Below are 15,903 nucleotides of genomic sequence, written 5' to 3' on the forward strand. Positions count from 1 at the left end.
GCTCAAGTGTTCACAGTTTGAGTGCTGTGCTTCCCCTTGCACACGATGCGATGCAGTGTGCGTGCCTAACAAACCCCCAGCTGCTGGTGGTCCTGCGCACTCTTTTTTAAAGGTTTAGCTGAGGTTTGCAAAGGAACCTCATCACAGGAAAACTTTTGTTTAAGGGGTGGCACAGTGCTGGGTTTCTTTTGCAGCTTTTTGAGTGAGGAAGTTTGTTTTCTTAGGAGTGGATTTAAAAAAAACAAACAACTCATTCTGTAACTCCTTGGTGCTTTGAACTTGCCATACTGTGCTGAGTGCAGCACTGCAAAGCATGGAAAAGAGGAGACCAAAATCAAGAGAGCAGCCGCTGGGCAATAAGGTGTGCTGAAATCATCTTCAGGCCTAAGCAAAGGCAATTGATATTCCATGCACAAAACAGATTTTGAGGTGGACAATGTTAAGTTGGAAAAAGAAGTTCCTGTTTCAGAATAAAAATAGCTGTATGGTAAAGGGAGCCGTATGGAAGAGCGGTTTGTCAAATTTCCAGGTGCAGCTCTTTCAACTGAGGAGCTTCTCAGAGAAATACAGGCCACAAATCCAACACCGAACATTTTACTCTTCAGTTCACATTGCCATAACTTAGACTTTCACCTTTGATTTCTTTCTCTGCATTAAAAGAAAATACATATTCAGAGCGCTGCAGCCCTGCGTGTGGGCAGGTGGGTTCAGCCTGGGGCATGGCGCTGCCTCCTGCTTGAGGTGCCTCTGCAGCTGATTTTTGTGCCTCTCCAATTCCCATCAGCCTTAGCACAGTAGGGCTGTTAATGAAACTTGAGGGGTTGTGCTGTCTTTCATATAGGGAAGGAGAGGTCTGAATTTAAACAAGACTTAGCTGTGAAAGCAGGCAGCTCTATGCTACCGTTGTATTTAACAATATTGCTTTTCCAAGTAACAGACAAGTAATCTAGAAAGGCAGTGCTGCGTCCCCCAGAAAGCGTTCCAAAGAAGAAGTCAGGCAGCATGACCTGCACAAGCCTGTCAGGTCTCAATGGATGCCTCACCCCTGTTCTCTTACTCTCCTGATTCCTCTTACCCTTCTGTCCCTAGCTGATACCTGACCATGCTTTCCAGTCCACAGTGCATGAATCGCGCTTCTCTTTGCAGCAAGGTTGGCCAGTCAGTCTCAAACAAGGGTTAATCAAGTTTACAGCCAGGAGTTGCATGACCTCGGTGTGGATGAAGGGGCTCCTGGCAGGGTCTGATGGCGAGCCTTGCCTGCGATGCACCATTTGCTGCGATGGAAACGATTAACAGTGCTCATGACCTGTCTCAGGCAAGGGTTGCTTGTGTTGGTGTTATGCTGTATGCACAAAAGAAGTTGTTTTTCTTTTTTTTTTTTTTTTTTCTTTTCTCCACTCATCCTTCTACCACCAGTAAAACATTTATTTAGCTGTAGTGTAGTAGCTCTTCCGTTTTAGGGTGATGCATTAATAGTAAGTGTATGAATGTATGTTGTGTACTGAGAACTGGGGAGTAGTGTTTGAATTAATGTGCAATTGCTGTGTGGTGGTTAATGGAATTTACATATTAAACATCAAAAAGTGGTTTTTGCCAGTAGTGAGTGGAATTAATCTTAATAAATCACTTTAGGCGTGCACTTTCAGAGCAGTGACCTTGCTTCATTGCTGTGCTGATGCTATTAACAAGAAGATCTGAGTCTGGGAAGTTGGTAAAATACATAAAGCATTATTGCTTTCCCCTTTGGACTTTATTATTAGTAGGAAATTTATAACGAGCAAATCTTATATTGTTTTCTGGGTAGTCCTGGGGGTTGTGCTTGGAGCACCTGCTACAGGAGTGCTGCGTGCTTTGCTGCCTCGTGTTGTACCAGGGAACTCCAGTTGGGGTGCCCTGCCAACGTCGCGTTGGACCAAACTCATGTCGCATCATGCTTCCCAAAACGCTCACATACAGCAAGACATGAAATGACTGCGATACATTTGGGAGTGCAAAGATGCGATCACTGTCGTGGCTGGCTCAATTGTTGCTATCTTTTTCTGAAGCCAATACTGATGGTATAGAAGGAAATCAACAGTGTTGAGCTGCCAGGGATATTCCATGCTTTCTGCCTGGCTGTGCTTATTACTGGGCACAGATCCAGGTCTCAGGGGCTACTTGCTAGTGAGTTGGTGTGTTTCAGTCAGAAGTGGCTGTGTTTGCCTGTTCTGAATGCCACTCAATTCCCCCCCAAGGCCCATCAAGTGTTATGAGCCTCATTCGAACACTGATAATTAACTGCCTGAAACTTGAAATACCCTTGAATTCTAAAACAGATTTTATAACATTTGTAAACAACAGTTAGCAGGAAAAAAGGTAAAATTGTATGTGTCATTCTGTTTTCTACCATACACAATTTGCAGTTCAAAGTGAATATATTTAAATGAACTCCCCTGCAGCTACTGTTTACAGTAGCCTTCAAAGAATGATGAAAGCTTTTAAATAATGTAGAATATTACATGACTTATTTTTCAAAACACATGCACTGAATGTTTTGGAGTGAAATGTCTGTGTTTCAGATTAGACGGATTGCAGACAGCTGCTGCATTTACTGAATGTTACAGATGGGAGAGAAAATAAATGTAGGGAGAAGATGTAGAAAATGAAGGATTCTTACGAGTGCCGTATGCCCGAACAGCAGCAACTTAAATGCGAACCAGAACATCTCAGGCATCATCTTGCTAGACAAGAGAATTTCTCTCATTAAAAAAGAAGAAAAAAGGCAAAACAAAATATGGGGTCTCTGGTTTCTTATATGCACATTTTCTCCCAATTTCTCTGGGAGAAGGATGTGCTGCTTCTCACATTGATTCCTCACTTCGCTTCTAGTTGTACTGGGTGTTACCTAGTGGCAGCATTTAGCGTCTGCACTGTTTTTATCAGGGAAGCCTTTAAGTGTGAACATAACAAAGGTATGAGAGAGATTAGGTAGGCCAGATAGACCTTTCTGTCCTCAAATCTGTTATGGTTTAACCAGGCTGGCAGCTAAGTACCACACAGACATTCACTCACCCTCCCACCTCCCTCTCTGGGACTTGGGAGAGCATTAGAAAGAAATGAAAACCTGTGGGATGAGATAAAGACAGTTCATTAGGACAGAAAAGAAAGGAAAATACCAATACTACTACTACTACCAGGAGGAAAATTAACTCTATCCTAGCTGAAACCAGGGCAATGTCTAACATTTTTAGCCAGCAATTTTCTCTCGATACTTTTATATTGCATCTCTTGATATATATTGCGTCTTTTGATACATTTATATTGCTGGTTATGTACATATATCTGGGCTAGCTGCAGGGAGAAATAGTGAGAACACTGACCCAACTTCATGCTGGAGGCTGACCAGTCAGGTCTCTGCCCACCTCTATTGAGATGTTTTGCATTTTCACTAAGCTTTAGGCTATCAAAATTATAGTGCCTACACTATTAAAGACAGACTAAAGTTGATTTAAAGTTTGTCCATGTATTCCACAGGTGTTCCAGCCTTGTGAAAATATGATAGAAGATGCAAACAGAAAAATACCATCACACATACTTATGGAATAAGTAGGAAAAAATGTTTCAGCTTAGCTATTGAATGAGTTATGCCTTGAGCACAAAGCTATACACTTTGCTTCGTTTGAAGTTCTCATTTCCTTTTAATGCACCCAAGGAGCTTTATGTTTTCTACCATACTTTCATCTGCACTTTTATATGGAGGCAGCGTATCACTGCTTAATTATGTAAGACATAAAGTCATTTACCAGGTTTCCACTTGCTTTGCTCCTGATGCTTTGTTAAGGAGAGAATGTATTTGAATGGAACGCTCAGGCCTCTCCTCTCTGAGTAGCTGTTCCTCTTAAGTTTCTTTTCTTAATAACCGTTCTTTTTTGCTGGTTGCTGTAATGTGCATCTATTACTTAGCAAGGGCTAGATGTAATTCTAAGCATCGTAAATAGAAACAAAATCAAATTCCTTTGTGGTTTTGTAAACCACTTGGAGGACAAAGTGCTTATGTAGTTTTGTTGTGTGTGTCCTGGAAGAAGCAGGGCTTCTAAGAGGCAGTGTTCTCTGAAAACTTGTGCAGGAACAAGAATTTCAGTGGATAATTTTTTTTCCTTCTTTTTGTCCGGAGATCTCTGAAGCTTAATATTTAGGGGCTTTTTTTCCTTAGAAATGAGCACATGTTGGATGTCTTACTCCTATTACCACATCTTATGTTGTGTCTTTGTCCTCTCTCTTTTTTTTAAAAAGGGTACTTGCAAATGAACCACTTTTATACATAATACCATGCGCCAACACAGAGCTGGCAGATGGTAACACACACCAGTTAACGGCTTGGCTGGCAGGTGAAGAACCCAGGCTGAGATCAGGTAGGTGCAAAGAGCAAATTATTCTGTCGCCATTACAAATGGCTCCACTAGCTTAGGAGGGGTCTTATTAGACAAGGCAGTTTGCGAAAGCTTACATCACAACAGGGTATGCACTTAGTATACTTGTTGAATTGTAGACACGGCACTTAGATTGTAGGATTAATCAATCCTTACATCTATTTTCCAGCATAAATTTAAATGCTTTTTAATAAAAAGCAGGTGTTCAAAACCAGTTAGTAGCTATTATTCTCTGAAATCAGAATTGAAACTGGGCTGATAATACTTTCCTCTTTGAAAAGTGAAATTAAATACAAGTTATTCCATCACTGTATGCATCCATTTGTGATGCCTTTATAAATGTGGTGTTTTGCAGAAGTAGAGTAGAATAAACTAATATTTGTATCATGATGAGAGTTAATGAGAAGAAAAGAAACATAGTTTCTTTTCATAGCTTTCATAGGAAGCAATCTTCCCAAAATCTCATTTCCCTAAAGAGGGAAGTGAGGGGGGTGTGATGGAGGAAAGTCTTCTGGTGAATATGCAGGAAGGCCTCCATACATCATAACACCTTCAGCATAAGCTGCTTCTGTGCCGTTCTTGTAAAAACCATGTTGGAGTTTGGAAATGTTCTTAGCAGCAGGGTAAAATAGCCTGTATGGAATGCTGTTCTGCAGTGTTCTGGTACTTTCCTTATTTCCTGATGTCCATAGTAGTGCAGAAGAGAGGACAATATTCAAAAATAAAACGAAAAAGTCTTGGTTTTTAATACAACTGATAGGTCAAATGAAGGTGAGGGAATTTCTTTGAACTATGATTTATTTTTGTTCTGTTCCTGGAAGACTGATATTTAAAACTAAGACCTTATGCCCAGATCAGTGTAGATTTATTATGCCTAACTGTTTTTCCTGAGCATATTTATAAATCTTTAGCACCCATGTCAGTTAATGTGAGCTATCTGTATAGCTGTAGTTCAACAGTCATGGTTCTCCATCAGCTTGGGTTTCCCTGCAGAATATCCCTCCAGCCTCTCAGGATGCCCTGCAGCTCAGGCTGCCCTGGGGGCACAGTGCCACATCGCTGCCAGCATCTTTCCCAGCACGAACTGCAGTTAGAGCTTTGACCTGCTGTTTGGATGCATGCTGAGTCTCAAGTTAGTTCTTTGACAATGGGTATGCTCATGTACTCAGGGTATTAGAATATAACGTTGCCATACATCACCTTCCATGGACTTTTCTTTCTCTCTTGTGCCTTTCTAGACTGAGGATAGCAGTATTGCACTGCATATAGAGATGTTCTGCAGAAACAAACACTAAAGATGTTAAAACACATGGAAACAATATTAATGAGATCCTTCAATATTCCACCTTGGGCTATAGATTTTATGTTATCATAAGACAAGGAGATGTGCCATCATCTTTTGTCTCAGAAGTATTAAAACAGTTTTCACAAAACTCATATAGAGAAAAGGCATTCATTTGTTGGCTTCTCCTCTACAGTCACCTTTAAAAATAAGCATAGTGCTTCTTAGGCAAGATTCCAAAAGTAGCGGTTCTTATTATGGTATTTTTATTAATATATATTATCATACATGCTCTTTATATTCAAATTTTGTTAATTTATACAAATACATTGAAGATTGTCCATGCTGCTGTGTTTATTTTTTTCTATTTTCTATTAATCGAGCACGTCATATGAAAGGACTGTGCTCTAGTCTGAAGCTGCATGTCCCTGTTCACTTTTTGGGGAGAAAAAAAAACAACAAATATTGAAAGACCTTTATTCTGTTATATGGTATGTAGTGGTCACAATCTGAGAATTGTAATCCATCAGCTTCACCTATTCTATTGGCATATGTAAGTAGTGAGGAAAACAGATCGTTGAGTTGAAAAATTGAATCATAAGAAATAGATTTTTTTTTTTTATGTGAGCAGAGAAGTAATACCCATTAAAAAGGAACCATTTCTGTTTAATCTCAATAAAATATTTTTCATCCAAAGCATAAGTTGCAGCCAAGAAAACATGAATATAAGAAGTCTATTTAATGTTGTAATACTTATTGATTTGTGTAGTTCAAGTATGATAAAGCTTTAAGCTGAACAATTACGCTATATTTCATGTGGTTCCGAGTCTAATGGAGTTATTTTATAGATAACTATATCAACAGTACAAAAGCCTTTTATTTATTAGCATAATTATTCCAGTCCTCTACTTTGAGTATTCTTTACATGTGTGTCTTAGTTACACAAAGCTTTATGGTTATAAAGTGTATTTCTCTGGCAGTGCTGTGGAACCTGCTCTAGGAAAGGCTGACAGCTGGAATGCATTTTGTCCTGTAAGAAGATTTGTTTTTTGAGCTGGATGATAAAGGAGCAGAACAAGGAAATATGCTCTGGACTGAAAGATGTAGCAGTAGAAAATTAATGCTACTAAAATAATCAGAAGGGAATATCATAATATTTTCATCTCTGACAGCACAGGTTTGTAGAAGAGCTTCCTTTATTGGCTTCTGAATAATTTTGCATTTGGTAAAAAATGATAATGGCTATAGCCATATACATATAGGCTGTGTGCTTCCTCCTGTTGAAATCAGCATCCATGCTACAGGCAAGAAACTTCTGGTAGTTATTCTCAGAAGAACTTACTAAGAGTACAGATTTTCATCTGGGAATGGGAAAAACTTGTTTTGTGTTCTTCAGTACAAGCCCATGATAATTTCTTTTTAAGCCCCTTTTTACAGAAGTAAGAGAAAGTTTTTGGTAGTTCATCTGCAGGCAACTTCTTGACTGAATCAGGCTATCCTTATTCTTTCATATTTTAGTGAGTACCTCTTCTATGCTACCTGTATGAAAATAATTATTATCAGGAAAAAAAAGAAAAAACAAACACCACCACACAACAAAACCAAAAAAAAAAAAACCACACCATGATTAAAATAGGAAATATGTATGAGTTTATATGAGGTTTTGTTTTGCAAAAAGATGAAGAACCTCATGAAAAATACATGACAAAGGAAAAAACAACAAAACCTGTCCTAAATACTTATGTAGTGTGTCTGTGCTGTCTTCTCTGATATCAATTACACTACCTGAGGGATGACTATAAGATGTTTCCACCTTGTCAGATAGTCTTCCTTTATTCATTTTTCTCTGTAAAATAAAAATAGAAATGAACTCTTTTGAACATAAATGGGTATTATTAATAAACAGACCCACGTCATTGAAATAACGTTTGATTTATCTATAAATACAAGGCAAAACATAAACTATATCATAAAAATGGTACAAGACTGAGAATAACAGTGTGGTTTTATAGCAAGAGAATTGCCATAAAAGCATATTATTAAGTGAAATCATTAAGCCTAAAGATCTGTCTTTGCTGAGCAGCTGATTTGGGCTTCTTGCCAGGTTTCCAACCCCTTGTACATATATGCATACATTTGCATGTGTGCACACCCACACGCTTTCCTTTACTGAAAGGTTCCTAAATTAAACTCAGGCAAAGTGGACCCTAGAGGAGATGCTCTTAATGTATTTAACACCTCATTCTCATCTTTTCCCACTATCCTTCTGTCCAGGATGAGACTGTTTCAGACTTTTTCTTAAAAAAAAATAATAATAATAATCTTGAACTGGAGAACAGAATTGATTGTGGGACTTGCAGAGCAGGAGACCAGCTAGGAGCTACATGGAGAAGGGAGGGAGCAGAGTAGAGCAGAAGCACTTCAAGAAGTGTCAGGGAATGCAGAAAGCGGGAGAGCCTGCAAGAAGCCTCACTGCTGCTGCTTACTGTGCCTTCTGGGCTTGAGGCTAACACAAAGAAAAGAGAGAAAAGAGACCTTCTGGTGATCATGAGTTATGTCTGCTGCCCCTCTTCATATAATCAATCAGTCTGAAGTCTTGTCTTTAGCGCTTAGTCCTGTTCTGAAACATCTCCTTATCTTATATGTTGTTTTTTTTTTTATTTCAGATAAAGGAGGAAAAAAAAAAAAAAGAGGCATTATCTCTGTACTTGTCTGCAGTTCTCTGCAAGATAAATTCTTCTGGGTGTGATATAGTGGTCCAGAAAACAATTGAGAAATTCTCAGTGTACAAACCTCTGGCACGTGCCTACAGTGTCTTGCGGAAGCAGTGGGAAGACATCACAATGCGTTTAACTCTGCTGTTGGAGTAATCACTGCTTCGTTAGGCTAAACCAGATCCCAGAGTGGTCAGGAAAGAATAGTTTGGTACTCTGCTGATGTTTTATGGGCTGAATGAGGCATGCTGTCAAGAAGTGTTTCATGCCTCATCTACCAGTGAGTGTACTACAAAGTACTTTTAAAGGATTGAGTCTCACATTTGTCCAACAGAATGACCTTAACAATTGATTTCATTATCTAGGGAAGTTATTACAGCCACTTGCTCTGGATTAACTGCAACTCTGTGTTCTTAATTCGAAGTAGTGTCTTAGCCTTGTGGTTGCTGTGGCCAACCAAGTAAGAAACAGGAAAACAGCAGAAAACACCAGTGGGAAATTTAGGAACTCATTTGTTCATTAGCATTGTAAAGCTCCATTGAAATGCATAGCAATGACTTTAAAGATTTATTAATTTGACTTCATATAAGCATCCAGTTCTCAGGGTAAACCAACACATTGAATTAAAGTCAGCTGAAGTCAGTGGACTGGGCTGTGAAAGCGCTATTTTAAAACATTTTATCGAATCAGAAAGGAAAAACAGACTATAAAAATCCAGACACCTATGTATTTTTCTACTGAAAGCATCTGCGAGAGATTTATATTAAAATATATATTTTTAGCATCTCTAACTCTTTTACACAGCATATGATCCTTAGAAACTCAAAGTCAGTTTTGATCTTCATCCATATAATGAAGCTTGAGTACTATGTTATTTCTTGTTCATTGGAACCAGGTCATTTCAGAATTCTCTTTCCCCAGAAGTGCTCGGTTACCTCTGATGAGAGTTCTCTCTCTTCTGGAGCTTCTGTTACCCTGTCACACCTGACATACACTTGACAAGGTGAGCAGACAGTGCTGTAATTTGCTATCATATATGGGATGTCTTCCTGTGAATTACTGAACAGCTGGACGTATCATGGAGTTTCTTGAAATCTGATCTTGTTATAATCTTGGACTTCATCCCTGGTTAATTGCTCTGTTAGTGGTATGTTGTGGGGATATTCAGAAGTTCTCACCGTGGTCCTATAACTGATCCCAAAGAAAGTTCTTGAATGCTGATCAGGATCCACTGTATGGTTTTATGAAATACTGCATGAGAGCTTTGAGACTAACAAATCCTGGTCAGAGGTAAACTTTTTAGATCCAGGAAAATTTAGGTGGAGGTACATTATGTATTAAGGTTTCAAAAAAACAAACTGAAAAATTATAATTAGAAATTCTGAAACACAAAGAAACTCCTAGTTTAGTCTTAGATGCCCTACTGTCAATATTTTGATCATCATCAAAGGAAGAGGAAGGGAATCTAGCAAGCAGTTGAGGTTATGCCATTAGGAAAGGACTGGCTGTTGCTGATCTAAGCTTTGCTGCAATAAATCTATCACAGATCACATAAGAGTGATGCGAGGTTTTTTTAATCACTAATATCTGAGGAATAATTAAGTTGAATAATAAAGGAAAGAGGGAAGCAATTGCCTACCATGACTTTTCAGCATACATTGCTCTTTCTTAATTCTTGAAGTTTGAGCTAAAGGGGTAACTTTTTTCCCCCCGAGAGTTTCTTGCCATTATACCACTATGTCACAATTTCTCTTTTTAGTGAAAAGCATAAAAAAAAAAGAAGAATCATCTTGATGCTTACATCAGAACTTTCCTTAACAGATTTTATTTATAACCTCAGTGTGCTTGTGGAAACGAGCTCTTTGGTCTTTCAAGTGCAAAGATAAATCCATATTTGTATTTCTTTTGCAGAGGCCCTCCACTGGAGATCTGTCCTGTGGAGAATACTTATAATGGAAGAAAGATTTTTGTGTCTTTCTTATCCATAGCTTAAGGAAAGTTAGTCTTATGTATAAGAAAATATAAGCCAAATATATTCATTGTATGCCTCAATCACCTGTTAAAACTATTATTTGAGCAGAGTTTTTCACCCTGAGAAAGTCAGTGTTGAAATGGGATTCAGCTGATTTTTGAAAAATGTTTGAAGGTGTCCAGAATTTGTATGTTTGAGACTTTGATTATGTATCAGAGGAAAGGGGAAATATTTAATTAGGAAAGTGCTTTCAGACTTCAGTCAGAATGGTCAAGTATCATCCTTTAAATATTTTTACAGCTCATGTGTAGTTGAATGAGACTGATGCATTAATCAGTGCTTTTTTTTTTTTTTTTTTTTTTTGTCTAGTGTGGTTCTGCATTCTTGCTACAAACTTCTGTTAAGGAACTCTCTTACAAGACTTTTAAAGTCTTGAAGTATAAAGGTTAGCAACAATAGTCCTAGCTCTACAGTGCTTGTTCTTTTCTTGGTATGTTTTTTCTGTTATTTAATAAATTTCTACTTTTGACCTTCATTAATCTTACAGGGAAATTCTTCAGCTTGAAGCATTGTTGGGAAGTCTAAAACCAGCACTAAGGTACTTGCATTTACCTAATAAATCTGTGAAATACTGAAAAAGCAAACACTATACACATCTTCTATAACCTTTTACTGTCAGTGCCAGCCAAACCTTCTTGAGTTTCATGTTAATTGCTTCTTGCTTTTTACAGCAATTAATAAGCTGCCATATCAAGGGGAGAAAGTGGGAGGGAAAACGGCCACTTTTCTGTGACACCAACAAAGGGGCAGCATTCTTAGTTCTGCATCAAACGTGATATATTTTAAATAGTGCTAATTAAATTATGAGCAGGTTGAAATAGGAGCACAGCTCCTGAGTGTTACCAGGGTCATCCCTGTGTGTACCAGGTAGATAAGTACATTTCAATAATGGATGAACAAAGCTCATTTCCTTAGGATGAAAAGGAAACATTGGCTTTTGTTTCAGAGCATTAGGGCAATGTAAGATGGATATGATGATTAAATACCTATATGGAAACGTATTTTCATTATTTCAATTTTCCAGAATCTCTCTTATCAATAATGCCTTCTTCTGTAGTTTTGTTATAAATACAAACCCAGATTTGTAAAAAAAATCTGAACGTCAGGAATGTTATCTTGCATATCCTCAAAGGAGATGTATATTTTTGAGGTGTATTGTTCCATCCTCTTTATTAGAACCTAAGTTTTCAAAATATTTACAACTTAGTAAAGTTACAGTCTGTGGCAGATTGGGGAAGGGGAGAAAATTTTCATGGTTCTGCGTCAAAATTCCTGTTCAGTCACTGGGCATTTAAAGATGTTCAGATGTTGCTTATTTAGCAAATTGTCTCTTCCATTTTAGAACTAAAGCTAGGGTTTAGAACATCTCTCCTATTGTGAGTGATGAATCTTTCTGAACTACAATCCTGAAAATAGCAAAGCAACTCTTAAGTTCATTACTAATTGTGATAAAAGGTTTTCCAAACAGGAATACAGATTTTCCTTTCTTCATGGAGAGTTTAAAAAATATAAGTTAGTTCACGGTGTCATACATTTTGAGACAATAAAATTTTACATGAATAGGTAATATACTTTAAAAAAAGTTTAATTACATTATCTGAGCTAGCATTGCTAGGAAATTATACAGGGACGCACCTTGCTGGTCCTGTTCATCGGACTCAGAAAAATGCAATATTTTGGACTGTTTACTAAGCTTCCTAAACAGATTTGGATAGTGGTTTACATTAGAGAATGCCTGAAACCACTACTCATTTATGGATTTGTCTGTAGGCACTGCCTGCTTACAGCTGCATTGTATCTCTTCCTATTTCTTCACTGGAGAGGTACTAGAAAATGTATACGATGATTCTGTTTAATTGCTATTTAACATAAGAACACTTTAAAATGCTGGTGGAAAAACTGAAGATTTCAGGGAACTAATTCTAACGCTTCATTTAATGCAAAAGAAATAAATATTGGAAAAGTACTACAGAAAGATCAGAAAAAAAGAGCAAATTCTATAGCCTTTACCTAGTTAAGTAGTCATGAGAGAAGTGTATGGGCAGCTAAATGCTGCAGTCAGGCTGCCCAGGTCGATTATGGAAGTCCTGCAGGTTCTCAGAGCAGGAATGAGCAACCAGACTGAACTTTGCAGTTAGCTTGGCTGTGATCAAGGGGTCAGGTTAGGCGATTTCCAGAGTTTTTCAGCACAAATGGTGCTGTGATTCTGTGAGAGTAAATGCTAATACTGCTGAAAAGCTTCCATGCAGTTTGATTTTGGGTTCCCTGGTACCAGTACTGTCACACAAAGCTATTAGTTGTCAATCACCAGTATGCAGAATTATTGTGTGAAATGAGGAGTGGAGTGCTCGCAGCATTGAGCTGCGTGTACGATAATCAGGTTGGTTATAAACCAGCGTATCAGTACTATGAAGATCGGTTGCAGTGAAGTGTCAATGCAATTACCTGGTTGTGACCCACTTGAGCACCCTGCAAGAAGTACATTAAATACTCCTCATTAACTAGAATGCATATCATGATCCAATTCACTTTTTTCTTAGAGAGTTAGGCTTGTAATTGGCTTGTTTCAGGAACTGCAGCAGCCATTTAATATAGGTAGAGGTTCATTAGTACTTTGCTAATTGGCATCAGTAAGTTTAAGGATCAAGAAAAAGAGACTGGAAAGTAATGTATCTGAACTAGTTTTCTGACCTCGTTCCTCTTTACTAGAAAACATTAGACTCTGAAAACGTTGGCACCAAACTAAATAGTATATAACCACTAGCTGTTAATTGCCAATGGAGGAATGAGAAAGGTAGCAAACTTTGAATATCTTCAATTTTACTCTTTAAAGTCAAATTCTCTTACTAGAAAATGCAACCTGATGAGTCTCTGTGCTGCTATCAAGTAAAAAGAAATGATCAAAGGTTTTAAACAAGGTTTCTTAGGGATTTTCTGGGCCATCAGCAACCACAGCTGGCTAATATCTCTTCCTGCCTAGCCTTGAAGGTTGTCTGAATTCATGAAGACATCCATTAAAATAAAACAAACAAACAAACAAAAAAGTTGAATAATTAAGGTAGTTACTTTCTCTAGTGATGCTTGCATTTACAATTTTTTAAGTTTCTTAACTGAATCAGGAAAATAAACAAACAAACAAAAACAACACTAAAAAACAGTATGCTTTCAATGTGTTATCTTAGGAGTTCCATGAAAATCTGGCTGGCCTGTCTGGCTGGGGAGGACATGCAGTTCCTCCCACAGCAACAGCTCCTGTCTCCCTTCTTGGAAGGGGTGGTCCTCGACCATCCCATGGGCTGTAAACTGCAGTGCAGTCATTCCTCTCTCTCAGCAGCACAGTGTTGGCTCTCATCTTTTCAAGTGGATTGTTCTCTCTACTCTACCATACAAAGAAGATGTGTTTTTGTTATATAGAATAACATGGGCTGGAAAGGATCTCTGGAGGTCATCAAGGCCATGCCCTGCTTAAAGCAAAGCAGGGGTAACTTTGAAACTAGATCCACGCGTTGAAGGCCTTGCCCACGTGAAGAAACTGAAAGTTTTCAAATGGTGGAGATTTCATGGCTTCTTTGGGCTTGATGGAGGCTCGTGGTGAAAAACAAGTTCTTCTATAGAGATGGAGGGTTAATGTAAGCTGCCTTGGCCAAAAAAAACCCCTCATCCTTCTAGCTGAAATGCCAGGGAAAGAGCTGCTGGAAATGAGCTGTGATGGTCTGCAGTGGTCCCAAACAGGTAGGGCAGTGGTCTACAGCGCACAGTTGTTGGAATTGACTGTGGACGTCTTTGGATAATGAAGATAAAAAAGGACTGAGATGAATTCACTGAGAGTGATGCTGAAGTTTAACTATCTGTTGACCCAGTGCATTCTGAATGGCAACTTGGAATTCACTGGAAAAATATTCCTCAAGGAGGGAAGCAGAACATAGATGGCCTTGGTTAAAGGGTTATGGCAGGTTGGACAAAATTGAATTCATCCTCATTCAGTATAAAATTACTCTAGTTTTTCTGAAACTGTCAGTGCAAAGCAGAAAATATTCACCCACAAATTTTTAACTGGTGCTTCCAGGCCATGTGATTTTACAAGATAAACGTTCCTGTGAAAAATAACAGAAGAGAAAAAATACAGACTTGAACATCAGTATCGGTTGATTTTGGTTGGATTCTGTCTCTGCAAGTAGATGTTTACTGTGATGTTGCCTGTTAGAGGCAGTGACTCATTTCACTCTTGCTGCTGCCGTATGAACAGCTCTCTAGACAGAAATAGCTTTTTCTTTTGATGGCTGGCTGAAAGATAACTCTCAGTTGATGCAAATCAGTGCAACAGTATTGTGATATGCACCATCTTTGAAGAAGCGGTAAGGTAAAGGACAGCCAATTACGCTGAATAATTGATATGTTAAATGGAAAGCAAATGGAGGATAATGAGAAAGAAGGAAGATCGTTGCCAACTGTTGCCTCTTTTGTTCCTCCTCCTGCCTCTCCATGATTTCTATTTTCCCAAACATCTGGTATCCTGTTTGATGACAGTTTGCTTTGCTCTTACCCCAGTCTCACACAGGATCTGATATTTGAACATGTAAGGAAAAAGATACCACTGTATAAAATTAAATAGAATCTAAAGTAGTTTGAATATGTGTTCTTAAAAACATAAGCAACTGAATCGTGCATCAGAGCAAGTTGTCCTTAAAGCATGTTTATTCTTGTGATCCCATTCTGATGGATAATGTTGGAGGTATTTACTGTGACCTGGAATAATGAGCATGTTTTCTTAACAAATAAAACAAGACAAAAGGTAGTAAGCACAAAATAAATGTGGTTTATTATTTAGACTTTTTTTTTCAGAAGCTTCTGCAGTTGCATATTCATGTCCTCTTGTGAAAATATGCAAATGAGATGACAATACTTGATTAGGGTTGTCAAGTTTCTATTCTCATGTTTTACTTTTTTTAAAAAAGAAAAATCTTTTAGAGCCTTCTTTTTCTTCTCTGAAGCTTTTTGTCTTGATAACAGTGAATTAAGAAAGAATATTTCTCCGCAGTTTAAGCAGATGGCAACTTTCTGATTTTGGTGGTTTCTTGGTTCATGTGTACATTTTTACTACTGCCAAACTGGCTTCATGAATCTGAGTATCTTAATGCTTCTGGGTATCTACCCATATCTGTTCTCTGAATTGCAAAGAGAATTTGCAGTTGTAAGAAGGTATATTATGTTTGGCTCTTGGAAACAAAACAACGTAAGAGATAAAAGCATACTTATTTGATTAGAGATGTATACATCTAAAACGCTAAAAAGTATATATACAAACATTAAATGATTCCGAGTAGTGTATATGAATATGGTTTTGTCAGATTTTGCTTTCTGTTTTCTCAGGAAAATGCTTTGATAGAAAATCTCCTAGCAGGACTGGCTGAAGTAGAGTTGGAGCCAAGTGACAGAGAAATTTCCTAACACCTTTCATTTGTAAGG

This window comes from Anas acuta, chromosome 15 (genome assembly GCF_963932015.1).
Source record: "Anas acuta chromosome 15, bAnaAcu1.1, whole genome shotgun sequence".
NCBI lineage: Eukaryota > Metazoa > Chordata > Aves > Anseriformes > Anatidae > Anas > Anas acuta.